This window comes from Crocodylus siamensis, chromosome 13 (genome assembly GCF_052110815.1).
Source record: "Crocodylus siamensis isolate JL-2025a chromosome 13, ASM5211081v1, whole genome shotgun sequence".
In the NCBI taxonomy this organism is placed as follows: Eukaryota; Metazoa; Chordata; order Crocodylia; family Crocodylidae; genus Crocodylus; species Crocodylus siamensis.
The window spans coordinates 23,789,592-23,817,304 of record NC_143407.1 but is presented as its reverse complement, the minus strand read 5'-3'; the positions used below and the strand labels follow the sequence as shown (position 1 = coordinate 23,817,304).

Genomic DNA, 27,713 nt, shown 5'->3' with positions numbered 1-27,713 from the left:
CCATTCCAGCATCTCACCCTTGTGTTCTCATTAGTACTCATAAGGTAAGCAGAGGAACTTGAAGGGAGACTTCAAAGCAAAACACAACGGCTGAAGGAGACTGCGTTGCAAGTTCAGTAAGTTAGCAGTCCTGTTTAGCGGTCAGTAAGTTAGCAGTCTCTGAATCTGTATCAAACAAGTGCCCTCGGGTTTGATCAGACAGCTCTATACCATTAGGAAAGGGTAGTCTCTTTCTAACGTGTGGCAAAACTTGAGGTCCTGGAGTACTTAAAACTTGTACTGCAGTTTCTGCAATGGTAGAAAACCTAACTAGAGCTTGGTTTTAATACCCCCTGACCCTGGGGTATAGTTTGGATATGTGTCCAGGCTTGGCAGCTCAGTTCCATAACCATGGTGTCTGATCCACTGTCTTGGGAATATGACAATCTTTATCCCTTGCCATGCAATATGGTTTAAGTATTGCACTGTACTGTCCAAATGCAAGAAAGGCAAGAATGATGCTAACAATCAGAATTATTTTTGTTTGTAATAGTAGATAAAGGAGCCTCTACCTGAGGCTGGCACCCCAGTTTTAACTTATGAAAACAAAGTCAGATCATAAAGACAACTCAGAGGTTCACCTGGGGAGCAGCCCATAAAGAGAGATGAGTCTTGGAGTGCCAATAGCCTTCTTTTAAGCCAAGGGATATAATAATGTTCTAGCACTCACCGTTTTCCTGGGCCATAACAAATAGTAATTACTCCTCACAAAACCTCAGAGGGGAAAATAGATCCAAATCCAAAGTCCATCTTGTAGACCCTATTATAATGCAAATAACAAACAGGAAAAATTCAGGTAATTCTTGAAAGCTGGCGTGATAGGAAATAAATGTTTGCAACTTTCCTATAAACTCTTGACTGAAGGAAAGCCAGTCTGAAATAATTACGTCTGGTTTCCTGAGCCTTCATCCTTTTGTTTCTATGCATCGCCTTCTGTATTCAGATAATGTAGTATAGGACACAGGCAAACCAATTAGCTAATGGTGTGTAAAGAAGGCCTCTTTTCCAAATTTTCAGATGGAATTTGGGCACCCACGATAGGCACTTCTGTCTGAAAACTGGGTCAAGGGTGACCACACTTAGTGAAGTGTATACTGCTCAAATGCTGCACTGTGTACATATTGCAGCTCTGCATAGGCACTTTTTGTATTTTTTTTCCCCTAGTACAGCAGAGTGCTGATGAATTTAAATCATGCTGCAGTATAGAGCATGTTAAAGACCTATTTTATGGACCATAAAAGAAATGAAATTAAATTGCTTTGTTTTCTCTTTCGTGCACATCCCTCTAAGGATGAAGCGTAAGGATGAAAGAACAGCAAAGAAAGCATTAGGGGCTTAGAACGATTTCTCCTGGTATCCGTGTATGGGTTGTGAATCATCCAGGGAAACATAGGCAGAGAGTGGTTCGTCATTAATCTTTTATAAGAGTCCTGCTAATTGCTTTTAATAACACAGTCAGAACCATGTGGTTTCCAATATTACCACCAGCTTCTTGCAGAATATGTCCTTCCAGCTGGAGGCTCGGCATTGGCTTGAATAATTGATCTGGGCACTCAAGTGTCTTAACTTTGGAGTTTCTGGTGGCAATACTACACCCCCCAACAGCACTGTGGGATCATTTCTGAACCCCCAAAGCCATAGAGCATCATGACTGAGGTAGTTTTTTGACAGCAACTGAAGCGGGAAGACAAGACCTAATGCCATAGGCATTATTTAGGTAAAAACCCCACTGAAGTCTGTCTTCCTTGGAAATGCCTGTATTAACTGCTAAACAGATTCTCTGCAAGGTGAGAAGTGTGAATGTGTCCTGTCTCCCAGGCTGCTCCCATAATTTGTGTAGAAACCTAAGAAAGTCTGGGGACAGAGAACCGAGACCAATGTGGCAAGGACTTTTGGCTGTTTAGGAATATATTGTTTTAGGTCCTAGTGGCCTGTAGGCTATCGTAGGACTGGAGAACTATAACCTCAAACTTCCCCCATCAAAAACCAGGCTGACACGAGTGGGTCTGTACAGTGAGTGGCTTTGGGGTGTCTCAGCTTTGCCTGCAGCCAGTATGAGTTGTGTTGCATGTATCTAAGGCAAATGTGGTTGCAATAGTATTTCAAGATGTGAAACCATGGAAACTATGGAAAGACTATAAATAAAATACATTGAGAGGGAAGAACTGCCAAGTTTCCCAATACTTTTAAAACCTAGAGAAGAGAAAATGTATCGCTTGGTCAATTGAAAATTTGTCTGGCATTAACTGACACTTGCTGTGCCTTTCTCCACTAGATCAAATAGCTTTCTGGTATTAGTTATATTCTGCCCATGAGATATTTGTCTACTATAATAAAATCATCTTTTATATTTCTGATAATCTAAAAAGTGCACAGTGAGGCATTTTTCTAGAATTGAACAATTCCTTGTTGTTAAATGTTCTTTTACATTAGCCATGTCTGAATATTTGATTGTTTTGGTTTGCTGACCTGAACAGAAAAATTCATGTTGTCTTCAAATTTATTATTTTTTGTCTAAAAAAACCAAAACAAAACAGAAAAAGAAAGTCTGAGGTGAAAAAGGGGTTGCTTTGAATGTTCTGTTTCATCTACCAATTTTTTTTTTTTTTAAATAATTCAGTTTACACAACTTTGGTCTAAAAATGCTGTTTTGAAATTAAAAAAAAAATTAAGCAGATTATCCCACATGTTTTAAATTGTTTTTATTTATAGAGGTGCAAACTGTTTGCCAAATGTGGTGAAATCAATTGACCTGAAACTCATTTTTTTTTTTGTCAATAAACTTTTCATCTAAAAGTTTTTACCCATCTTCCCTCAGGTGATAAATCAAGCAATGATAACTGTTGTGGGGCTCAGCTACTCATAGAAAAAAGCAATCTAGGAGGTCTGACTAACAGACTGATAACTATAGTCAAGTCAAATTTATAAAGCTTATCTTCCTTGCAAGGCTTGGTGGAATCTTTGTTACTTTAATAACCAGGGTCCCATTAATAATTATCTTTTGAGACTTCTGTGCATAGACACTAATTGCAAATTGAGCAGCATTCTGATGGATGGGAAAGGAAGTGCTAAGCCACAGACAGCAGCAATAGCATGGCAGTTATTTTGAGATCTGAAGACCATGCTAATAATGAAGTAGTGGAGCAATGAACTCTCTTTAGAGCACCATTGAGAAAAATTCCTGATGGGTAAAGGGAGGGGAGAATGGATTGCTTCCTGAACTGGTTTCCTCTTGCAGCTGCCTTCTTCCCCAAAGGGAGAAGGCTCTGCTGCTAATGTTCATACAGATTAGTAGATTTGTATGTAGGCTGTTACATTCTCCCTGCAGCTCATTCAATTAGGAAACCGGCAATGGTTCCAGACCCCAGGGAGAGTAATTAGCAAACTGATCTCTGCCCCTGCTCCAGCAAGCTGTCTCCACCTACAAGCTAAAGCATAGGACAGTGTTGTCAGTTGTTGCAATATTCCACAGACAGAGTTCACTATAACTTACTGCGTGTTCACGGCATGCAGAGGTGGTAAAACAATCCAGGAAAAACAAAAACAAAGGCAAAAAGCCACATGCATCATGAGTAAGTTGGAGAATCGGCTTGCAAGATTTACTGGACTGAATGAAAAATGAGTCAGTCGATATGCATTACTTCTCCATGTGATTTCAGGAAAAGTTTGCACAATGTAATTGCAATGAAATTCAATTGATCCCTTTAGCAGCCTACGCTTCGGTTTATGCAATGTTCTGTAGTACTCAGTGGGTTAAGTGAGACTATCTTTGAAAGATTAGGTGCTGTTGGTCCTCTATCAGTTCCCTTGAGAGTTAAGTACCTGTCTATAAGGTATTGGATTTTTAAATGGATTTTCGTACTTGCTTTTGGTAGTCTTGAGACTGCAGCTCTATTGTGCTTGATGCTGCACAAACATATTAAAAGGAGATGTCTCCCGCCCCAAAGACAAGAGATAAAATGCCAAAGAGGAGAAAGTAGTGTGAGGGGGAAAATGACACATTTCACCATGACAAGCAGCATTTATAGTGTACCCACTGTCTGACCATTATTGGCATCTGGGTTTTTTGGCCAGTATTATGGCTGTGAACTTCCACTATTTTTTATTTTAATTTGTTGGGGGGAAAAAGGTAAAACGCCATGTACTGTATGTTTGGGTCTCTGGTGTCACAGAATCATTGAAGATCGGGATCCTAGGGGCCTTGAGAGTTCGTCAAGTCTGTCTACCGCAGGGGCGGGCAAAATGTGGCCCGCGGGCTAGATTGCGGTCTGCCAGGCCATTCTATCCGGCCCATGGGGCCCCGAAAACATTTACAAAATTAATATTTATCTACCCCTGGCTGCCCGTCATACGGCCCTCGGTGGCTCACTAAAACTCAGTAAGCGGCCCTCCGCCCGAAATAATTGCCCGCCCCGGTCTACCTGCTCCAAGGCAGGATTAACTGTATCTAAATGTTCCCTGGCAGATATGAGTCTACCCTGCCTACTACTAATCTTATAGATTCACAAAAGTGTGCGCATGCCTTACATACATGTATGTGCACACAGGCACGTGTGTCTGTGTGTACACATATATATAGCACAAGGTTTCTTGAGCTGAAGGTCACTTCTTCAGATGTTGATTATAGAGGAGGGCTGGAAGGGACCTCCGTATACCATCTAGTCCATCCCCACCCAAACGGTCCTATACAAATCCATTGTCTAAACTCTTAGCCAAACTTCAGTCAACCCTGATGCAACACAAGGCCTAACACCCGAACTTGCTACAGGTCAAGCAAAGGGATCACAGTAGCCAACACCCTGCTGCTGTAAGAGTAAATATGTGCTTGAGAGACCCCAGGGACAGAGGCATGCCCCATACTACAGAGGAAGACAAGCCCTCCTGTCCATACAAATCTGGCTATGCGGTAAAATTCCTTCCTGAGCCCAATTTTGGCAATCTGTCTGACTCTGAGTGGAGGGGTCAGATATCTGTTTAACTTAGATGGATACCTGTCTAGCAGAGCTGTGCGAAGCTTTGGGTGGTGATTCGATTCGGAGGAGATTTGGCCCATTCAGTGACTGAATCTCTGAACCCGAATCGAATCAGGGGACCAATTTAAAGGTTCGAATTGATTTCAAAGCTCTCCGAATCTTCAGAAAAGAGTTGGAGAGCTTTGGTGATTAGGGCAGTCCCTGGTGGCTGCAGCAGGGAGCTGTAGCTGACACTGAGCTGGTAAGTACTAGGGGTGGGGAGGAGGGCATCATGGGGGGACCCCTGCCAGCCCCCCCATTCCCTCCCCGCTCCCCCAGCCCCCCGCCCCAGCTCCCGGGACTTTAAAGAAAGGCCCCGGTGCTCACTGGGTGCTGCCGGGGAGGGGGTGGTAATCCCTACTGCCCCCACTGCCCCACGCTGCATGGGGGGCTCTGCATGAATCCCCATACCCCCCTTGCTCCCCCAGCCGCCCCCATGGGCCAGCTCTGGACCTTTAAGGAAAAAAATACAAAACAAGAAAAGCCCCTGGACTCACCGCTCCTACAGTGGCTTTGGGGGGGGGGTGCAGAGCCCCCATGTGGCATGGGGCAATGGGGAGCCCCCCCCTCACAGGAGCAGTGAGTCTGGGGGTTTTCTTGTTTGCTTTTTTCTTAAAGGGCCAGAGCTGGCCAATGTGGGGCACCCCCTGGGGGGCTGGGGGAGCGGGGGGGAGGGTTGGGGAGGTTGTGCAGAGCCTCCCATGCAGTGTGGGGCAGCAGAGATTGCCCCCCGTGCCGCAGCACCTGGTGAGCACCAGGGCTTTTTTTTAAACAAGTGGCTGGAGGGGGGGGATGGAAAATGAGTGGCTGGAAAAGCAGGTGGGGGATAGGCCTGGCCTGGCTGATTCAGAGATTCAGCCAAATCGAATCGGGACAATGATTCGAATCACCAAATCGAATCGCTGTCCCTCGAAATAGGCTGAATCCAAAGCAAATACTAGCCGCTTTGCACAGGCCTGCGGTCTAGCCCAGTCCCGAAACCTCCTGTGACAGAGATCCCACAGTTTCCTTAGGCAACCTCTTCTAGTGATATTTCTGTCTGCAGGGCTCCATAATTTACTGTACAGCACAATCCCTCTTAAAACCCAGCAGCTACGGGACCTTGATCTGACTGGCAGCAGGCACAGCATGTTTGGTGTGACTGTATTTATGTTACTTCATCTTTGTGAGTGGGGGTAAAAATGCTGAAATCCTCCGTCTCGCACTCTTCAGTTCAAATAATTCTGGAGAAGAAAGTTTTGCAGATCATTCTAGAGCTGCTCGCTTCGCATTGTCGCGCCAGTCAGATCCATCTTTTCTTCTCTATTTCTTTCCCCGATTTTGTTGGGTTTTTTTGGTACAGCAGGACTTGTATTGGTTCTAGGATTGCTGCTGCCCTTGAACAATGCGTGCCCCCAGAGGCTGGCAGGGCACGGCCACCGCCTGCAGGTGGCAGTGGTTTCTTTGTGCTTGCCCCTCTGTTTCTTGGGCAGGAGAGTGCACTGGATCATACTTGTCAAGCTTTTCTCTTTAGTTGAGGGCTAGAAAATGACTTCTTCTGCTCAGGAAAGTGGAGCTGGTCACGCAGGGACGGCCCCAGGAGCTGGGGCATAAAGGTACACACAGGCTCATTGTCATGAACCATGTGTGCCCCATGGCGGGTGGGAGGGCACCGTGGTGGTGGCAGCGCGAGCCCCCGTCGATGCCCGTGGTGGGGGGGGGGTGCGGTGTGGCGGGCACCAACCAGGGGTCAGCAACCACCTGCAGGCAGTGCCAGCGGCGTCGGCGGCGGGTGAGCAGTGCCCGCTTGTAGGGGGTGCATCGCCACCCTCCGGGGGGGCACGTGCACCCCCTACGCGTCGCCAGTGCTCGGCATGACAGTAGCCCCTGCACTGGAGGGGGGGGCTGTGCCCCCGGGAAAGGAGCGCGGGCGGGCCCCGCACGTCTGCCCGCGCCCTCGGCGCAGCGCTCGGGGCCACAGCGCCAATGGAACGCTCGGGAGCGCTCGGACCAATGGAAAGCCAGGGCTCGGCACCGGCGTGTCGGCTCCCAATCAGAGCAGGGGGGTCACGCGCCGCCCGCCAATGGCGCCGGCGATGACAAGCAGCCAGTCCGAGGGCAGCCGCGGGCCCTGCCCCTGCAAGGCGGGAGCTGATAGGAGGAGCGCTCCGACTTTGTAGTCTGTGCAAACAGAGGCACGTTGCTGCCGGCGGCGCGGCGCGGCGCGGGGCGGCTCGCAGGTGAGCGCGCGGCGCTGGGACCGCGGGGCCGCCTCCGGGTGAAGTTGAGCCCCGGGGCCGGGGGCGGTCTCCCCTCCCCTCGCTGTGGCTGGCCGGGGTCCCCCCCGCGCGGGGCGGCCGGGCTCCCCGCGGTCCCTCCCTCCCTCCCAGACCGGCAGTCCTCGGTCGCAGGAACGACCCGTCCCGCCCCGTCCCTCCCGGCGGCCGCGGGAGCAGGCTGGCGCTGGCGCTGGCGCTGGAGCCGGGGCCGGAGGGCGGGGTAGAAGTGCCGCGATGAAGGATGCCAAGGTCAAATCCCCGGCACGAGCCTTTGGACCCCTTGGCTGCCAGATAGGAAGCCTTTTGTTAGCCCGGCTGAGACAGGGCAAGCGGCTCTGGTTGCCCCGAGCACCCGCGTTGCGACACGCTCTGGGTTTCCAAATCCTCTCCTCCGGCGGAGGTGGAAGTGTCTGGAAATCGTTGACTCAGGACAATGAAATGGTCCTGCCCAAGAACCAAAGCCTGCTCCCTTGTCTGCTCCCCGGGGGACCTGCGGGGCCGCGCGCGACCCGAGCGCCGTGGCAGGGCTGCCCCTTCCTGGGAGCTGCGTCGGGGTCCCGTCGTTCAGCCGCGCAGAGGGGTTTGCAGCATTGCTGTGCGGTTTCCAAAGCGCCAGCCGATCTTTGCGTAGCCGTGCCGTCTTTTTAACTTCACAGCTTTTCATCTCCATTTGACTTTTTTCAACTTGAAGATTTAAAAAAAAAAAAAAAAGGATTTTATAATACCGATGCCTGTGCTTACCCAACCGATACAAGTGGTTGGGATCCATCTGACAGAGATACATGCTGACAGCATTAGGTGTCATTAGGTGATGATTTGCCAGTATGACACTATTAGAGGTGGAAGGTAAAATGCGATAGAAAATCCGTGGAATCGTAACCTGCCCCAACTTTGTTTTCCTGTGGTTGTGAAATACGCCCTGTGGCAAGGGTGCTATGAATACTGCATTAAGATGTGTGTGGGGGGGGGATGTGTGTGTGGACTAGAACAGCGGTTTTCAACCTTTTTTGCATCGGGACCCATTTGTAAACATCCACATCCATGGCCAGTCCTGCCCCAATGCCCCTCACTCCTGCCCCCAGCCCCAGTGTGTGGGGCAAGGGGTGTGGGATGTGGGGGGCCCCAAGCAGCCCTGGCAGGCTGGCACTCTGCCAGTCTGCAAGAGAAACGCCACAGGTTCCCACGTTTTCCTCCTTTAAAGGAGAATCCATTTTTAAAGTTTGTTGATCCGTTTTTTTAAAAGTCCGTCTGCAACCCTTTCATATATTCTTGCGACCCACTTCTGGGTCACGATCCATGGGTTGAGAACTGCTGGACTAGAAGACCGCTAAGAAGGCGTTGCTGCTGACCTTGTTTGTTCCAGATGCTAGAGAAGCTGGTGAATCCACCTTCAAAGATTGGCATAGTAGCCATGGCTTCGTGTGGGCATCTTGCTAATAAGGCTCATAATGAGACAGAAGAACTTCGTGTCGTGCAGGAGGCATCGCTCTTAATATAAAGGCAAATCCAGAGTGTTAAGTGAAAGGTGCATAAGCTGATTGGGGAGGTTTAAGAAGTAGCCAGGTTGTTGTGTAACACTTGAGACCTTGGTTGTGCAAACCTGTTTGTGCCCCTAGGGTGCTTTGTGCTAGTGGATTGGGAATATTGTAGCCAACCGGTGTAAATTCAGTGGAAGTTAATGGGCATGGCTCCAGATCTGAACCTGTCTGGCCAACACAGCCTTTTATACTCCCAAATGAGGGACCAAGTGCTTCTGCAGAAAGTCAGAGCCAATTTACTGATAAATTCTGAAATTGCAGCTTGTCATAGCAGCAAGTTACATCCTAGACATTGGGAGGCAGGATGACATGCTGTTGAATCACAGGACTGGGCTACAGAAGATTTAGTTTCTGTTCCAGACTCCAGTGTGGACACAGGGCCAGACCTTGGGAGAATCAGGATGCATTTTTAACTGTGCCGCAGACTTTGTGTGTAACCTTAGGAAGACTTACAAGACACTTTCCCACTTAAAGTGGAGTGCATTAACTCTGTGTCCCCACTCCATGCGCACACACACCTTTCACTTCACTGCACTTCATTTTGTTCTTTGTCAAATGAGTAGAATGATACTTTTCCGTAGCCCGGGGCATATTGTAAGGGTGAATTCATTCCCAGTTTTGTGGTGCTTTGCATTCTGCAGTGATGGGAATTCTAGAGAAGAGGGAAGGAACATTTCTGAGCTGTATCTATTCTGCCAAAATTTAAAATTGAGACAGTAAAAAAAAAAAAAAAAAGGGGGGGGCTGAAAGAAATGTTTGTCCAAAAAATGCAAATTCTAGAGTCTAGAATCTTTTACAGAAATGTTGGCTACTGCAGTAAAGATCTGCTTCTTGGAAGACCAGGCACTTTCACTGTCCCAAACTCCTTAGAAGTTAATTTTGAGGTACTTCCTAGTTGGGATTTTCAGTTGCATAGTACACAGCACTGGCACTCCTATTACCAAGTCTGATTTTGAGATTAAGCTGGATTGTTACTGCTGTATAAAGTGCCAGCTGGGACTTTCTCCATCTTTGCTGTATCTGCTATGCATGTGCAGACACAGTGCCTGCATTGCTTTCTCTTCTATTTCTCCCTCCTAACCTGTATGTTAGTAAGTAAATTTGCTCGTGTGGCAGCGAGCTCAGTTTCTGCATTCATCTTGCTGAAGCAAAAACTATGCTTCTATTGTGCTTATAGTTTATTGGAAAAGTTTAGTTTAATAGCAGCTTTTGCTTTTTTATTTCCTGACTTCTTTGCCGTCATTTCAAACTAAACTTAATGCGTTTGTTTTTTTCCCCCAGCAAGGCACCATGGCAACTCTATTTATTTGGCTTTTGACATAGGTGATGTTTTTGAAACTGGACTAGGACAGGCAAGAGCCTTTATTTAACTCTGTCAGTTCAAAAGGACAACAAACAAATCCTGTGCATTGATGCCCCAATCCCACAAGTTCCTTGCCTAGGACACAGCAGGTGGTTGTGATGCGGTATCACGCTCCTTGTGCTAATGCAGTGTGCATCCATCACTCCCTGGCACACTGCCTTCTTTGCTACCACGTGCGCAAGGTATTGCTGGAGAACAGGTATGTCTTAAGGGACACGGGCTTAAATGCTAGCCTCCCTCTGCCCAGATGACGCTCAGGTACATGATTACTGTTTTGTATTACAGTAGAGACACAGAGAGATGCTGTATCTAAAGTTACGTAGCATGTCACGCAGAAGTCCGAGATGAAACCCAAGTCGTACAAGTCTGAGGGTAATGCTTTCTGATCGCGGGCCCACACAACCCTCTGCTAAGCCCTACTCCTGCCGGAAAGTCATAATGCGGTGGTAGTTGGGCAGGGCTCTCGAGGACACGGCATCAAGGTCCCTCAGCACACTTGTTTCTGCAGTGTACTGGTCTTCGGTCTGATGAAACCTTGAGTGTTTCCCACGAGCGACTTTCTGTATTAATCAGACTTCCAGCATTCTTTAGAAGGTAATAAGTGATGAATCAAGAGTCAGAAACCACGTGGTTCCCCTCTCCTCCCCCCCACCCCCCTTGGGGTACTTTCAGAGGCTAAAGTGGGAATAGGATCTGCAGCGTGGTGGAAGGATTCACCTGGTTTCTGAATGGGCTCCTTCACTGACTGCATCTTCTCCTACAAGAGCAATAAAGAAACTATCATTCCCCATTTCTTCTAGTCCATCTCTGCAAGCTAAATTCTCCTGTGGAGCTTGAAGGATCAGTCTGAACTTCTTTTAGTTACAACAGCCACAGATTAGATAATAATAGGAGGGGCCTTTGGGCAGTGCTCTGTAATGATTATTGTTAGAGCTGGTTGCAGCTGCGATGGCAGGCATTTATATATGCAAGAATAAAAACTCCAGCCAAACCCAAGGTTCCTCCAGGAGCTATTGAGTATGTGATAGACTATATATAATGTGCTGCAAGGCAGACCGTTTGCCTGAGAGACAGACTGCTCTGAGGGGGATTTTAAGGACTGAGTGGACAGCAAGAGAGCTAGGCATGAACTGTCTGAGAAAGTCCTGCCACGTTTGTCTCTGGGTATAATTTAATAATATACTGAAGGTAGCACAGGTACTTGAACATTGTGAAAAGTGGCAGCGGCAGCCTGATGATACCTCTTGGTACTGAGCTCCGCAGTTCTGTACAAACACTAATGAAGCCTCATAATCTGCCGCATGAAAGGGGCTAGCAGGTTACAGATAGGGCAGAGAAGGCAGAAGGATTAAATGCCTTTCCTGGCATGACACAGCAATACCTGGCTCCACGGGGATGCTATTTTTCTTGTTCACATTATTTTTGCTCGCATAACTGGGTGAGAGGCAGTCAGGAAGACTGAAGTGACTCCCAGACTCTGGTCCTGTGTAGAACTGCTAAGAGTCCAAAGAAGACGTCCTGTGGCACCTTCTGTAAAGACTATATAGAAGTATAATTTGATTTAACTGTCTGCAGCATGCTGCCGCACAAAGGAGTATTAGGCAAACCGCAAAGTGGAGGTTATTAAGAAGATGTATGTGTTTTTTTCCTACTGCAAATGCAGAAGATGTCGGTGTTGAACTTTCAGCTGGAAGTGCTGTAATCAAATGCACGCAGCACTCTGCAATGCTGCAGTCAAAGAGATCCTTAATGCCTAAGTGTCCTGAATGCGGTTTCTGGTGCAAGGAAAACCACTGTCCTCAGTGATTTGCCAAGGAACGATTGCCAGTAAAACTAAATGGTTTGGCCTTGGGCCCAGTGTAAATCAGGGTAGTGTGAGTGAAGTAATGACACTGCTCTGCTTCCCCTCTACTGAGGTTCGGTGTAATTCAGCTCTGTTCACTGATGTTTGCGGCTTAAAGCTGAAGATGATTCTGCCAGTGAAGGGCTGCTTTAACGTTGGCCTTCGACTGTCCATTGCAAAACCAGCTTCAGAGTTAGTGATTTAAAGAGGCTTCTGGAAACCTAGTGCCCAATTCAGTGCGCAGTGCATCTTCTCGTAGCAGCACCCCAGCCTTATTTTTCCCTTTTCTCTGTATTTCCTTTTCTTCCTCTTTGAGCTTTCTCTATTCCTTTATTTTCTGGTACTGTTGTCCATCAGCCTGACCCCACTGCTGGGTGTGGGTATCTGAAACACTGTCTTCCTTTTCTGGGAAAAGTGACCTAATCAGCAGCAGAGCGAGACAGTTGCATGTAATGAATGTGGGTGTTTGTCCATAAAAGAACAAACCAGTGACGATGGGAATGTGCAGAAGTGATTGTTGACATAACTCATTTGTCGCAACGGTGCCTAAACTCAATAGTCATTTAGTGATGCTTGTGATGAATAAGGCAGGAAAGCATCAGGCTTGTTGGGTAAATGGAAATGATAATCAATTAGGTGCCATGTAATCAAGCATGCTGGTTTAATTAAAGAACAGTTAAGCTTGGCCCACGAGAGAAAACACCTTCTAGACACTTGGTATAGAAAAAAAAAAAGTACTGATTCAGAGCACAGATTGGCCCAGAATATTGTTCTCAAGAATAAGCTTGATGGCTTTTTTTTTTTCTTTTTTTAAAGCAACTTCAGTGTTTTTGTGTGGATGAGTGTACACGCCAACCACATGTACTACTGCTCTAGTGTCCAGTCCTGCAAATGCTCACTCGCATTGGTCACTTCTGTAGAGTTATTCTCAGGCAAAAAAACTTTCAGGATTGGACTCCTAGAACTAAGAGAGAAAACTTTGTTCAACCAGAACACACATGTTAAACACAAGGATATCATCAGTCTTCAAAAATATTTTACTAAATCTTCTCTGAACTAGGCTTCTATTTTTTTCTTCAGGAAGAGCCATTTTGGGGCTTGTTACTGCAAAGTGTGGTGTCTTCAGCTCCCAACTTTCCGCAGGAGGGAATCCTTAATAATGGTTCCAACAGGAAATGCAGTCGGATGACATTAATTGTGACAGGAAAATGAGAGCAGGAGCCAGGGAGGGGGGGAAGGGAAGGGAAGGAGGGGCTACAGGAGATTTCCCACAATTCTTAGAAAAAGTCTGCATTACATTTTATCAGACTGCTAGGCTAGCAAGTGCATAGGTTTCTTGCCAGATCCTTGTCCGAGGGCTGTCAGAAAGTTCCAGTGGCGATTCCTTTTTCTTTTGATTTGACTCGACTTTCCTGCCTTGATGAGAAAGGAAGCTTGCTGGGATTCAGTATTAACTCGTATCTATGTGTATATACAGATGAGAGTTTTAAGGACATAATTGTTAATGATTGTAATTATAATCCTGCAAACACTGCATAGCTTGGTTGTGTGTCTTGGTTATTGTATTAGGTGACTAAAATCCTCTTCTGTTGCACTGTATTTTTTTCCTCTAGTTTTATTTTTGGCAGTTGTGAGGTGGGCAAAGTGGAGGAGGAGAAATAATGTTTGCAATAAATATCTAGTATGTGATACAGGGAAGTAATATGGCAGCTTTGTGACAGGGGGCCGACTCGGGACTGGGTCTCACCCTTGGCCTGCCCACCTGTCTAGGGGCAGTCTGCCCTGTCTCGCCTGCCATGACTTGATAAATAAATAACTGGTGTAAAATGGGCAGCCTCCCACATTTTATGCCCCGATGCCAAAGGGTGTTACACACGGCTCTGACCTTCCCTATACCATGTCCCATGCCTCAGATGGCATCATAAGTTGGTAATAGCTCCGGCCGGTGGCTGGGATAAATTCTACCCCTTGTAGGGCCTCCAACCTTCTTCCTAGTACTCTGTCCTTCACAGGACACAGGACCCTCTTGTGAGGGTTGGCTCACGTGCTGCCCTTCAGGTTGCCCCTGCAGCCTTACTCTATAAGCCATACACACAGTCCTTCAGGCCGCCACTGTGCATCCTGCTGTGTGCGGACCTCCACGCATACTTCTGCCCCCTCACTGGGGCCTCCAGGGTCTTACACCCCATGGGGCGCAGGTGTCCATAGACATGCCTGGCCCCTGTGCCTGTCCCTAGATCTAGGTGACCCACCAGGATGTGGGGGATGGGGCTTTAAGGTGCCCCATCTTCGCCTTTCACTGGGGAGGCAACTGGCCTGGTATTTCTTGGGGACTGCCCTACCATGAGTGGACTGACCAGACCATTCTGCCCCAGCAGGGTGTAGTTATTGGTCATGCCCCAGGACCAGGAGCCACCTGCTATCCCCATAGCTCCCACCCTTACCTCTACGATGTTGTGAGCAGCAGCTCCAGCTGGGAAACATTCTTCCTATGGCTGTAGCTAGCAAACTGCTGGCTCCCCTGAGGGCCTGAGTTAAAATGGAGGCTGCTCAGCCCCTTCTTCCTATCACAATGCTCTCATGCGGTCATGTGACTGCCTCATTAGGGCTGGCCAGCACCTGCCAGCTGTCCTGGTGCCCGCTCTCAGCTCATAAAGTGGCAGGCACCAAAGGTGCTCTGCCACAAGCTTTAAAAAAAACCCAGCAACATTAAAACAAGTTTTCAAGTCTTATTGGCTGCTTATACATGCCACAGGGGTTTAACTTGGTTTAGTTCTTCCTCAGTTGAAACAGTGGGTTTTTAAAAACCCACCATTTCCACTGTTTCAATTTAGGGAGAATTAAACTGAACTAAACCCCCGTGGCATGTGCACGAGGGTGGGGGCCCGATCCTTACTTGCCTCTCCGGAGGGGTGGGGGGTGAACTGCTGGTGGGCCGAGGGGTCCCTGAGCTGTGCGGGGCCTGGTGCTTCCCTCCACCGCAGCTGTGGAGGGAAGCACCAGCCCCCACCACAGCCGCAGAGGGAAGCGCTGGGTCCCTGCGCAACTCAGGTAGGCGGGCAAAAAAAAAAAAAAAAAAATCAGGCTCCTCACCACTTTTTTTTTTTTCCTTCAGTCAAACTTGCCAGCATGAGCTACAGCTGGGTCATACAGTGGTGGGAAAAGGCTGCAGGGCCCTGTGCCCTGTTGCACTTTGTTAGGTAGCAAACTAAAGTACCTCGTAGGTATTTTATTTTGTTACATTGCAAAGTCGTTTAAAGCGGAATCCACCGTCGAGCGTGCAAACAGCAATGCCATTGAAGCAGTGCAAAAGGGCATTTAAGCCACTTTACAGGCCAATTTTGTGGCGTGTACAAAGGCCCACTGTTTCCATGTGTTTATATAGTCTGTTATGCCTTGAATCGTTTTAATTTTAGTGTCTTTTTTGTGCATCTCTTTTTACTTCCCTGAGGTCATTTTGTAATGTCTGAGTAAATGGATCTAATTCCAAGATCCCCTGTTGAGTTGCAGAAGTGTCCAGAATCCATCCATTCCCTCGCTAGCAACAAGGCACAAGAAGCAGGAACCGCCATTCGTAATGTCCATGGACTATATCAGGAACTGCTTCTCTGAGGCAGGCAGTTTTGGCCATTGCATTCACATAGTGGCCTTGGTTGCTCCAACTCCATCGTGTTGCTGTATTTGAAGCCCTGAACCCTTCTTCTCTGCCCTAGTTCTGTCGCATTTGGGGAATTCTTTAGAAGACCTAATGCAAAGCATGCTGAAGTCAACAAGTGTCTTTCACGGGGCATTCGGTTTCTTCAGATAGCAAGCCAGAGACGTAAATTAACCCTGTTTTGGAAGGTTATTTCCATCAGGTTCTCTCATGTGTGATCACAATTTAAAGCTGTGTTTCTCTGGGAGTTGTAGTTTTCTTTGTACCAGAGAACGCACCAGATTAATTTGGTTCACTTGCTGCTCGTGAATCTTTAGTGTATTTCATGAATCCGTGGCTGTGCTGAGACAAAGCTGTGAAGTGTTGAAAACGATTAATTCTTCAGCATTGTTCTAGTAAGCTTCCTGTAAAGTTGTTAGCTAGTTAGCAGCGACTGCTCTAATTATATTGGTGTGAGCATAAACAGAAATTATCGCTGCGATGCTGTTTGTGTGTGATGTTGTACCGCTTGCTGGAAAAAGTATTTATATTTAGTGCGACTTTCTGAGATCCTTTTCCTTTCTGTGGCTGTCAGCAGAGCTACCATATTTATTCTGTGGAACAAGTCATGCTCCAACTTGCAAGGAGCCAGGAAAATCCATGGCCTGATTCTTCTCTTCCCCAGTGCTGGTAGAAATCAGAAGTAACTTCACTGTACAAAAACATGTGCGAGACTGTGGTAAAATCCAGTGTTCACTTTGTCTTTTCACCAGTTTTACACCTTTGTAACTCACTCTCTTCTGTCCAGTTCCTCATGATTTACACCAGAGTAAATGTGGGGAGAAGCAAAGCCGATTCCATCTGGCAGATTTCCCTGCTGACCACCAGGGATCCTGGTTTTCTGTGATTTAAAAACAAATATCCAAAATTCTCTAATTTTAAAAAAGCCCCAAGTCCAGATTTTTCTGTGACTTAAAATGAAACGCCCTGTGCATGTATCGGTTGAACACAATATTTTATTGATTATATTTAAAATTTTAAAGCAGTTTGGAAGCCTACCGGTGCCTCAATCATTAAAATAAATACCTATATATTTTGGCCTTCTGATTTTGCTTTTTTATTATGGAAAATCAGAGCTCCCTCTGCTCCCTTTTTCTCACCAGGATGTGGGTCCATCTGTGGCTGTTCCCACTCCCATCCCAGGTGCGGATCCACAGAGCGCCCCACCGCACCCCTCTGGCGCTGGCCATGCCCACACCTGGCACCTTCCTGGGGTTCCCCCTGGGTGCTCTTGCCCCATGTCCCCCTCCCTCTGTGCCTCCCCGCTGCCACCTCTGTGCATATCTGCCACCAGGCACAGGAGGAGGCAGAGGGCACTGAGGCAGTGGATAGACCCTGTGGCAGGAAGCCACCTTTGTTTCTCCCCAAAATCTCTGCCCTGTGACAATTTGATTAGGATGGGCGCAGCAGGGGAGACACACCTTTACCCTGTCTCTTTAGGTAACCAGAGCTGGCTGCATTCCTGAGGGAGGGGGGAAACCTGCTCCCTCTGCCCACGGGACTGGTATCGGCTACCTGGGTGAGGGGCTTCTACCTGGTGGGCTAGAGTCTGCCCGGTAACTGGTGATGTATTTCAAAAGGGTTGGCCGACAGCCAACCAGAGCTGGCCTCCGCTGGCCCAGGTGAATGAGGTCACAGGGGCTATATAAGTTAAGACTGCCCAGGAGGAGGGGGCAGCAGCCATGCGGGGGACTCAGACACAGAGAGGAGTTTACCATCTGAAACTGGCTCTCTCCCCTATAACTCACGAGCGAGAAACGGCCTGCCTCCAGAGGGAATCTCCAACAGCCTTGGGATGATGCTTGTGGGTAAGCTACTCGGGATCTATAGCTGGCAGTAACTCAGATGCGTGATCAAAAGGCTACCTCAGCCAGACTGTTTTGCTCTATGGGATTTCTGTGACATTGCTCTATCTTGTACCCTATTTTCACCCTACCCCTGTAAGTTCTCCTTTGCGACCGGTGTAGGAGAGTTATTGAGCGGTGGGTCTAAATTATGCCTAAGAGGCCCCTTAGGTGCGCGGACTAAGGAAGACTTTCCTTTTTGGTCCCCGATTTGGAGAAGTGCCCCAAGCCCCTGTACTGGGTCGAGTACCCGTAGGATTATTAGGCCTGTGTTTTTTCCCTGAGGACACAGGGCCAAGACTGTCCCCTCTCGGGGTGGTGGCAGCTTACGTTACCCCCAGGCTAGCGAGTGTGCTCCAGAAAGGGGGGACAGTCGGACGCGAGGCACCCCTAGGGAGGCACTCGGAGCCTGGAAGGTGGTCAGGCGTGGGGAGGTGGGTGGCCCAACGCAGGAGCACCCCCTACTGGCCTGCCACCGGCTCCATGGCACAGGGCGGCTCAGTCCATAGGCCCCAATCACCAACAGGAAAAAGCTCCGCACTGCGCACACCCTCCTGCTCCTGGTCCAGCTGCCTGTGTGCGGATGCACATGCACGTGACGTCCCCTGCCTCTTATTGCCCGCCCCCCCCCCAACTCCCACCCCAGGCAGCTCCAGGGCTGGAATGCTCTCTGCCTGCAAGGGGGAACCTGCAGTTTCCTGCTTCAAAGGAGAAAATCTGGGTTTCTTCCCTTTTGAAGGGGAAGATCCGTGATTTTCTGTGGGAAACAGAAAACCCGGATCCCTGCTGATCACTAATGCAGGAATCGCTTCCACAGCATGGAGGGATAGCTTGGGAAGGTTTTTCAAGAGATACCAAGAACACCGCCCTGGAGAATCTGCATGTGCCAAGGTGAGGCAGGAAAAGAAGAGACCAAGTCCTTGGGATCCCTCAACTCTGGTGCGTTCCAGAGAAGCTGTCATTCGGGCAATGATGGCAAGGAGAGTCTGATTGGATGTGGTTCATGGGTGGGTGCTTGCCAGTTAACTGCATTTGGCCCACAGTGCTCTGCATGGGGCTGAGTCCCTCCGCTCCTGGCAAGTTAGCCTGTGCCACGCTTCTGTCTGCGTCTTGCAGCCTGGGCTGGCGCGCACAGCTTCCCAGCAAGGCGGCTTGCGGTGCGGCTGCACCCTCCCAGGTACTGCCTGGCTCACTTGCTGAGGCAGGAGGTGCCCAGCTGCAGTTCCCCCTCTGCTCGGCTGGCATCTGCTGCCCGGCTTGCATCTCTATGGCTTCATTGCATTACCTGCTGTCCAGAGCGGTGCAGAAGGGACAGGAAGAGGAAGGAGGCGGAGGTTGCAGGGAGCTGAGCACTACCCGGGCGGTTGTAACTGTGCTGGGAGCAGACCCCCTGGAAATTGTGAATGTTGGCCAGGGCTGGGCCCACGATGGGCATGGGCAGTAGCATGGTGCGGGCTGCCCTGGGCAGGGCTTGTCCCCATGCAGAGTGCTGCAGGGGCAGCCACAGGCTGGATGGTGGGGGGGAAAAGGAGCAGTTGTACTGTACCTACACTTTCATTGCCTGGGTGAGCTCTGCTGCATATGCCCCCTGCCCCTGTCCCTCCCTCTGTCCCCAACCCCAGCCAGTCCCCAGGACCTAGTGCGTGGGCAGCACCCCCCCACCCAGTATACAAGAGTAAGACTTTATTTTGAGCTATTATGCAATCACCTCTATATACACTGTTCAAACAAGTTTTTTGAAATGATCTTAAAATATGCTATGGTAGATGTTAGATTTTTAGTATATGTTTTGTTTTTTTTATCTATAATTTTTTAAGATGATATCTTCTGAAAGATTTTGTGTACAGCCCTTGACAGTGCACCAAAACTCATTAAGTGGCCCACCAGTTGACATAATTACCCACCCCGGCTTAGGGGCACTAGCTCAGGACTTGGAGGATTCAGCTTCAGCTATTTGCTCTTTCACAGATTATCTTCATGTCCTGTGGCATGTCCCTTAGTCTCCTGGCCTCAGTTCTCTGTTTATAAAATTGAAAAAGAGTACTGTCCTGCTGTGAGGCACGTGTTGTCAAAATAAATGCATTAGAACTTGTGAGATATTAAGACGTTGGTAAAGGGGAACCAGGTAAGGTTGACTGATATTGTAGAAGAGCAGCATGGGGGCTCCCTGCTTTGATTTCAGAGTAGATGAGTGCTGTGAGTGTGGTGGCTGTGCAGCCATCACCTTCCGAGGGCCAGTGAACAATGACCATGCTGAGGTCTGCATAAAAATGTGCCTTAACAAGGAAGATAATACTGCTTCCTAAGCTTGATTTTTAAATACAGCATTTTGCCTCTTTAGGACAACACTCAAGGCATTGGAGCTGTGTTATTGAATACAAAATACATCGGGTAGTGTTTGATGGTTAGCGTTCTAACTATCCCTAGTTGCAGTGTGCATTTACAGTATGCTGTATTAAAGAGTAAATTATTCTAATCTGCTAACACATGGGTCTGATGTGTAAGGTGAACACCAAAAAGTAAAGCTATCTTACATCTGCTACTATTTAAAACACACAAGCTCCCCCTTTCAGGAAAACACTTAGATGCACACTTAAGTTCATCACTATCCAGGACAATAATTAAGTATATGATTTAAATGGGATTTAAGTGGATTGCTAAGTGGGTTTCTCCATTATGATCATGTATATTAATAATACACACAAGCTTTGTTTAAAGGTTGCAAAATCAAGCACTCAAAATGTTAGGAAATGCCAGCGATGAGATTATGTGCACCATCTTCATTTCCTATCCCAATGCATGCATACATAACGTTGCAGTCTCTAAATATCTGAGGACATACGTACACATATAAGGTCTTATCTTTGCCCCGAGGACCATGTATAATGATGGTATTGGATTCTGAAATGCAGTCAGTTACTGTGTACTGTCAACCTTTGGCTGATGGATGTTTTAGGAATGGAATTTGTAATGACCCATTCTGTGACTTCTTGAAGCTATTTGCACTGGGAAACAGCCCGTTGAACCTTAGGTTCTGCAAGATTTGGTATATAATACACGGCAGCCCCGAGCCATGGGCTTCTAAGCAAATGCTATGCGTTTCCATTGGTACTTTCCTACAGCCTTCCTCTGCAGCATGCACCTTACCAGCCCAGTCACTCTGTCCTCTGGGCTGCTCTCTATCAGTTCAGGGGTATGCCAGAATCGTGATTTGTAATGTGAATATTTGCCAAGTGATGACGGAACCAAGAGGAATGAATGTCATGGCCTTGAAGCTGAGCATTGCACAACTCTTGGCAGTCAGTCCACTAAGATCTATCATGTTGGTTGGTTGGTTGGAGCCTAGGAAATGAATTCCCAGCTGATTCAGTTTATTGTCTTTCTGTCTATCTGCCCTTGCATAAATAGTTCTTTTGTGACATAGAACGTCTCAGAGGATGGACACAAATGGAGCGGGGGGGAGGAAAGGGGAAAGAGAGAGGTGCCATTTGCTTAAGCCTGAGATGGCAATTTTGGAAACCCATTTTTATAGGTATCTGGTTGGCTAAAAGCTAAGGAACCCAAGACTGGTCCTTCCAAGCTTTGAATATGACTGGATTTCTACTGCTGTCTTTCAGGAGGTGCTTTAGCAAGTGTTAAGAGTGGGATTAACACCTCTTGACCTCACGTGTGCACGTGAGCAGGATTCAGGTAGTGTTCACAGCAAATCCTTTTCTTGTCCCACGTGCTAAGGAAGCTCAGAGAAGGAGAGCATCTTGTGCTCTAGTAAGATCATATATTTTTTTCCTGCAACTGTTAAAAGTTTTTCTAGACCCATTGGGTCAGCCAAAAGCACTTAAAAGGTGCCATTTGAAATTTCACCACCTTTTGTCTTATAGTAATGTTAATGAATTTGAAGTGCTTTTAGTTGACATGTCTAGTAATAACCTGGCTTGTATATGTGAATCAGAAGGATCATGCATCTGTTGTAGCATGTTTCTATACTTCAAATCAAACCTCCTCTTTTCTTGCTTATAAAATATTGATACAAGCAGCACTTGTAATCTGTAACTTATTCATATCAGTTACTGTAAATTCATTCCTTGGTGCTGGGTGGATTAGTTAAAGATATAAAACATGGCAGAATGCAGCATTGGTACATCCTTGTACTTCACACTAGGCTCTGTGTAGGCAATTCTACCAAGCCCCAGGTTTCCCATTGTAAGCTTCCAAACGAATAAATGAACAAAATCAAATTCATTATGAAACATAAAATACTGTATTTACCTGACTCCGAATTTAAAACGAGCCTCCAATAATTAGATTCTACCCATGGAAAATTTATAATTTTTTCTATGTATACAATCTAATTTTTAGGGGGTCTTCTGAAATTTTTAAACCCTACCACTGCAGAAGAGAAAGCTGTGGCAGGGGGCATGTAGCAGGGGAGGCAGTAGGGCAGCAGGTGGTATGTCAGACCAATAGGGCGGCAGGCAATGAGGGATTTAAGTCACCCAAGTCATGCCTCTTGCCCATACCTTGCTGCCTGTCTCCTTCCCTCCCCTCCACCAAGCCTGCTGGACCAGATGCTGGGGTCTGACATGCATTGGATTTTGAATTATCTGTATGTGCCTCTGCCTGGACAGCTGGTATTGTTTTCTACTGGGTATTCTCTTCCACTGGGTATTCTCCCTTATCCATCTATATATGCCTGTTGCCTTGTGTCCTATACTTAGAGTACAAGCAGAGAATAGTGCCGAGTGCATTGGGTCCTACTCCCTTGCTGGAACAAAATTACAGAGACTTGGGATTCAAGGCTGAGTGGCAGCCTGCTGGCTAACAGAGGGAAACAATTTTTTAAAGTTCAGCTTAACCTGTAGCTGGGTTTCCCTTGCTTTGGTCCCTGAAAGTTATTCCCAAGTTAGATCCTGTCATGGTCTCAAATTCTGCTAGGCACTCTTATTGTTATACCCAAGAGGAGCATCTGTTTATCCTCTTCTTTCTCACTACAGCACTGCTGTCTATTTAAAGTCCTTCTGCTAGAGCTGCCGGTAACATTTTAACTGCAAGCTCTTGTCAACAGGAATTTAATAGGAAGTGTTGCTGAAGAATCAGGATGCGGGGGTCTGATCTCCCCCCTCCCCCCCCTGTTTATTCAGCCTGGATAGTTAAAACATGCAGATTATGCAGGAGTCACTTGTGGCCCTCAAATGTGAATTACTATAGGCCTGTTACCAGATTGAGAGGCTTCTGTAGGTAAAACTAGGCATCGGCAGAGCAAGTGTATTCCTATTCTTTAAAGAAATCCAAATGAATTGTTCCGTATCCAAAGTTTTTTCCCTTCTGTTTTCCTGCTAGGTCCAGTCCCTCCTTTTGCTGATTGTGATCTTCCTCTCAAACCTTCCAACTCGCAGCTTGTATTAACCTAGAAAGGCAATAATGCTTCTGCAGAAGAATGGCTCCCAGAACAGATGAGAGTTACGCAGAGCAAAAAAAGATGACTTTGTGCATGTGTTCACCTCTGAAACAATGGAGTTCTTCTGGGAAACATCATTGTAGGAAAAAGTGCTCAACTGTAGCTCTCTGTGCCTGTATGGGTACTGCCCTCCGTAAAGTGAAGGTGTATCACAACATGGAGAGAGCGTGTTCACCGCCTGGTGTCTGTTTGGCCGCTTCTTGCCTTCAGAGACCCCCTCTCCAAATTGTGAAAGCGTTCTGGTGGCAATGTGTCCTTCTGCCTGGCATGGTGCAGACAGACCTTTGCAAAGGATATAGTTCTCGGTGCTTTTGGTTTGCATTTGTGTTGGGGCAGGCAACAAAATGCACAAAATCTACTCTTTGCAGGTCTTGTGTGGCCCAGTACATAAAACAGGGGTGGGCAAAATGGGGGATCCGTCTGGCAGTTGGGCTCCATTTCCCAGCAGCCCCTGCCTGCATGGCTGGGGCCGGTCTCTATGGAGACCCCAGCCACAGCTGTGCTGTGATAGCAAGGCTGGGGTTGCCATGGAGACTGACCCTGGGCATGCAGCAGGGCAGGCTGCTCCGGAGCTGCTGGGATCTTGTGGCGGGGGCAGCTTGGTTGGTGCCAGGGCAGAGTCATGATCTGCAGCCTGCACGCTCGGGGCAGGGGCGCACAGGCAGCGGATCACAGCTCTGCCCCAGCCGGGCAGCACACTGTCACTGCTGCAAGGAGCCAGGGCAGAGCTGCGATCTGCTGCCTGCATACCCCTGCTGGGAGCGTGCAGGCTGCAGATCATGGATCTTCCCTGGCCTCGACCAAGCTGCCACTGCCAGAAGATCCCAGTGGTTCCAGAGCATCCCCCTGCCCTGGTCTGCCATGCACCCTGCCAGCACGGCTGGGGCCAGTCTCCATGGCAACCCCAGCTTGTGGTATCACGCCCCAGCCACGTGGGCAGGGGCTGCTGGGAAATGGAGTCCAGTGCCAGCCAGATCCGGTCCATGGGTCGGATTTTGCTTGCCCTGACTTAAGAGCTCAGGACAGGAAGTTAGAGTTCAGTATTCAGATAGACGTGTTCATAGATTGGCCAAGTCTTGGGAAGGAGAAGGCCTTCATAGTCTTTTGTGTTATGCAGCCTAGAAGGAGGTGAAAAGCTGACTCGTGTGGTGATCTCTTGGATCCGTTTAATCTTTGCCGCTTTTTTCTGCTAGGTATATGCACAATCTGATGATAAAGTCCTTATGTGATGTTCTTCATCTTTCAGTATAGAGGGACGTAACCCCCATTATGTGACTACAGAAGCAAGTGGCCAGAACAAGACATATTACATAGCAAGGAAACCCCTACTCCTTTAATGGTCCAATGAGGTTTATCCTGGCAATACAGCTGGGGTATTGGAGGAAAGGGTATCACTTAAGCCACTAGTGGCCTCTGCTTTCAGACTGAAGTAAAAATCAACCTTAAAACTATCCTTTATTCCAGCCAGATCCCTCCAAATGCAGGAGCTTCCAGCAGTAGCCTGCACCTCTGCAGTGCCTAATGCAGTGGAAACCATATTGTGAAAAAGCTTTTGGCATTATTGCAACATGACTCTTTTAAAGGGTTAATGGGCTTTGGACCCCTAACTTTCATAGGCCCTGTTAAAAACCGTAACTACAATAATTACTACAATCACAAAGAGATGGTGCACGTGAAAAGTGCATAGTGGAGGCTATCTGAGGAGGTTGGACATATGAGCAAGTACAGGTGAAAACATGGAGGCTTCATGGCCCTGACCTGGTGAAGTCGGAGTGAGCTGGATTAAGCCATTTAGTTCTTGAAATGGTAGGCCGCCAATACATTACACGCAAGCTCCCCGATACATTTCAAGCCAAACCGTCTTTGGTTAACGAGGACAGGCAGAATTTTTTCTCCTGTAGAACTGCTAATTCTAATGATGGGTTTGTAGCTCCGCTGGAAGTTAGTAGTTTTTCCAGCTTTTCAAACCCACCTCTCTCTGAGGGGGAACATGGGATCTTAAGGTTGTAGGTATAATTGGAATGATGCTCTTAAGATCTCTTATTGTATTTACTTTTCTTTTAGCATTTGATGAGGTTTTTTAGTTAGTTTGATTTAAATCCATTGCAATTGGATTTCAGGAGTGATCTACAGGGACGTCAGGGAGGTGAGATGGCAAACAGAGTTCACAAGGAAATTACAGATTTAAATATTGTTCTTGATGGGTTTGATTTAAAAAAAAAATGCCTTGAGGGTGAATTTAAAGGGACCTTTCTAATTCTTTTATGTGCCAATTCATTGGCCAGTGGCGTTTTGAGGGTAATGAGAACCAAACTTGGGAGTTCAGTGAACAAGCTGTGAGTAGGTAAGCATCTCTATGGCATGCATAGGGCAATAATGTCGAAGATGGCAGAATGAGCGCCCCAGTGTGTATAGCTCACTGTTCGTCCCGACCATCTCTCCACAGGCTGGCCCATAGAGGATGAGAGTCAACTCCCATTACCAGGGGGTGGGAAGCCCCTCACTGTCCTGTGGAGGCTATGGGTAATTGGATAGTGGCACCAACCATTGTTGGGCTACTTATCCACTTCCTAAGCATGTGGGTGGGTGGCCGCACTTCTGCATTGTATTAGCCAACACAGCCAAGCTGCTCTGCCAGTGAAGGTGATCTGAACCTATTATAAGCATGCTGCAAACCACCCTGCCCAGCCAGTGACTCTGAGATGGGTTCCAGTTCCTGGTTGGCTTTTGCAGTGGTTCACAAAGCTGGGGTGTAGCTCTGGCTTCATGTGGGAGCAGGGCCTGGCTTTGAGTACTGGAGGTCCCCGACACAGTCCCTGGCGATTATACCTGCCTAATATCCTCCGAATGAAACCACTCAGGTGTGTAATCATCTGCCCTCTTGCTATGTTCTCCCCTTTTAGCATGTGGCAGGGTACCCAGGTTGGACAGGCCTGTCCTGGCAAAACAACTCCAGTGGAAGAATCCAGCCTGTGTCCTCCTGTAAGATAGTCTCTGGACAGCTATATGGCTAAAGGTCTGCGAGCCCCACCCTTTTCCCCCCACCTGTCTGCCACACTGCGTTTGTGACTTGACTTTCCTTCTTACTCCTCTGGCTAGTTTATGCCCTCTTTCTGCTTCTCTTGACTCTGGCACATCAGCATGAGCAACAAAATCCTTCTCCCAGTGCCAGTGCAGATGTTGACAGATTAGTAGTTCCCCTCCTGCTGGTTTTTAACATTAACTAGGCTCCCCAGCACAACTATTATGTAGAAAGGGAGGGCTTTTTTGTCTCTGTAATATGGGAAAGTAGTAGGGAATACTGAGAAGTTTTATATGGAGAATGGTGCCAAGTCCTATAATGAGCTGGAGAAGAGCTGCATGTGTGTTTCCCGCTAGAGTCATTGAGCTGTATTTTGACATGTGCTGAGCACAGTTCTGCTTTTTCAAGGTTTGGGGTTTTTTTACTGTATATAACTGACCCTGTCAGTGATTATTCTTTACCCCAGGAGCTAGGTGAATGGGTGTGGGCATAGTACAGCACAGCACTTCTGGCTTTGCTCCTTATTAAGGAGAAGAAATTCTCATTAACTAAAAGAGCATCTCTGTACCAGTCTCTAATTAAAGACAGCAGTGGAGCTGAGGCTGCTTCCCTCTGCCCCAGTGTAAGAGCAGGGAATGGCTAGTTTAGGGACAACTCAGTAGTAAGGTTTTGATGGCACTTTCTACCATGAAATGAAAATGGGAAATTTCCCAGTGTAGGACTCCCTGCTCTGATTTAAAAAAAAAAAGTGGTCACCTTGCTTATGTTCTGCTGCTGGAAAGCATATAACCATATCTTTAAATCCATCCCAATACTCAAGAATTTTCCTAACGTTGAACTTATTCATTGACTTCCTTGACTAAGGATCTCGGTGCACAGATGTTACATTAAGCAGTTTGCAAAGCATGGAAGAGTTGCTACTTGGGATCACACATCAGCTGTTCTGATATAATTGTTACAGCTGTAGGTGCCTGTGGCAGAAGGAGTAAAATCACTGCAACCTTAACCCTGGGTTGAAACAGTGTTAGTGGTATAATGGTTTTGCTCCACTTGTACTGCTGTCATTTGAATAGCCGTATAAGTATAGCCATGTACCCTGGGACAGCAGTGTAGCCATAGACTCCCAGACTAAGTGCTATACATTTTACCTTGTGTACATGTCGTAGGGACAGCCCACCCTTAAGTTTGCTTATACCCAAGGATATTAGAAGATGCATACGGTCAAAATAACTTGCTGCATCTTGTGGCCTGTGTTCTTTCTTTGCACCACCCTGTTACAGGCCAGTTACTCAGGGCCAGGAAACCCTTGGCCTGCTCATCTGTTCTGGGGCAGTCTGCCCAAAATCTCATCCACCATGACTTGTTATTCAATAAACTGCTGCTAAATGCAGGAGACTACCCATTTTAATGCCCAATGCTCACGGTGATAACGCGACTCTGACCTTCCCTTATCATGTCCCATGCCTTGCAGATGATATCCAAATTATCACAGTGCCTCACACCATAGCCAGTCCTCCAGGGTCTCACTGGGACTCCCACTCCCCACTGGAGCATACAGTCATTGTGCTCTCACACTGGCATATCTTAATAAATATAAAAATGGCCTCTGGCCCATCCAGTACTTCAGGTCTCCATAGACTTATCT

At 47.5% G+C, this 27,713-nt stretch overlaps 1 protein-coding gene across 2 annotated transcripts in view; it reads left to right on the top strand.

Annotated features, from left to right (window-relative positions):
* The first annotated feature begins 7,198 nt into the window (after window positions 1-7,198).
* Window positions 7,199-27,713, top strand: part of CAMKK1 (calcium/calmodulin dependent protein kinase kinase 1) — a 222,264-nt gene continuing 201,749 nt past the window's right edge. For both annotated transcript variants that reach the window (XM_090025527.1, XM_090025528.1), the window contains exon 1: window positions 7,199-7,270. The gene's annotated coding sequence lies outside the window, so the exon portion shown is untranslated. The remainder of the gene's footprint in view (window positions 7,271-27,713) is intronic.